Source organism: Suncus etruscus, chromosome 20 (assembly GCF_024139225.1).
Source record: "Suncus etruscus isolate mSunEtr1 chromosome 20, mSunEtr1.pri.cur, whole genome shotgun sequence".
Lineage (NCBI taxonomy): Eukaryota > Metazoa > Chordata > Mammalia > Eulipotyphla > Soricidae > Suncus > Suncus etruscus.
The window spans coordinates 32,338,296-32,339,350 of record NC_064867.1 but is presented as its reverse complement, the minus strand read 5'-3'; positions in this window follow the sequence as shown (position 1 = coordinate 32,339,350).

Here is a 1,055-nt window from a genome sequence, read left to right as displayed (position 1 = left end):
ATGAACAAGGTAATGTACTACTCTCACCAATATATTCCTTCTCTCTAAACGTTACAAAATTGTCTTCTCCCTAACAAGGAAAATGAGTAGCAACCTAATTGCAAAAAAAAATTGAAGATTTCATTGCCTTTCACTTAAAATCTTTGTGGCTATATTGAACTCTTGTCACATCACTGGAGTCTCTTTCCCTTTTCCTGATTATGCATTGCTTGCTCTTCTTTTTCCTTTTCCCTTTAGGAGTGCCAGGAAAGAAATTCTAAATCATCAATAAATGGCTCCTCTTGGTCTCTCTGGGAGCTTTCTCAGTCTCGATGCTGGCAAAACTGTTTTCCATTAGGGTAGTATACCGTGCAATTATCATCACGTTTTCTCATAAGTCTGTAATTAATGCTTAATTATTTCTACTATGCAAAGTATTGTGCAAAAGGTGCAAAACAATAAAATGAATTTAAAAAATGGTAACAAGGTCAGCTATAAAAACCTAATTACCTAATTATTTCATAAATAAAGGCTTTACAATATTTTTAGCCATTACTTTTTCTTGAACAGTGATTAAAAAACTCATCGAAAGCAATCAAGTTATTTTTATAAGTGGAAAATATGGTACACTTTATTGTATTTTTTGGGGGACCAATACTCCACAGTGTTCAAAGCTTCCTCATAACTCTAACTCTGTATTCAGAAATTACTCCTGGCAGTGTTCGGGAACCATATGGTATACAAGGGATCAAATTCAGGTCAGCTATATGCAAGGCAAATGCCTTACCCATTGTAGTATTGCTCTGATCTCATTTTTTTTTTTTTTTTTTTTTTTTGGTTTTTGGGTCACACCTGGCTGCACAGGGGTTACTCCTGGCTCTATGTTCAGAAGTTGCCCCTGGCAGGCTCAGGGGACCATATGGGATGCCAGGATTCGAACCACCGACCTTCTGCATGCAAGGCAAATGCCTTACCTCCACGCTATCTCTCCGGGCCCTGACCCAAAATTTTTAAATGCATATTTTAAATGTTAGTAAACTATTTGAGTCTTACCTGGCCTTTATGCATCATTTTTC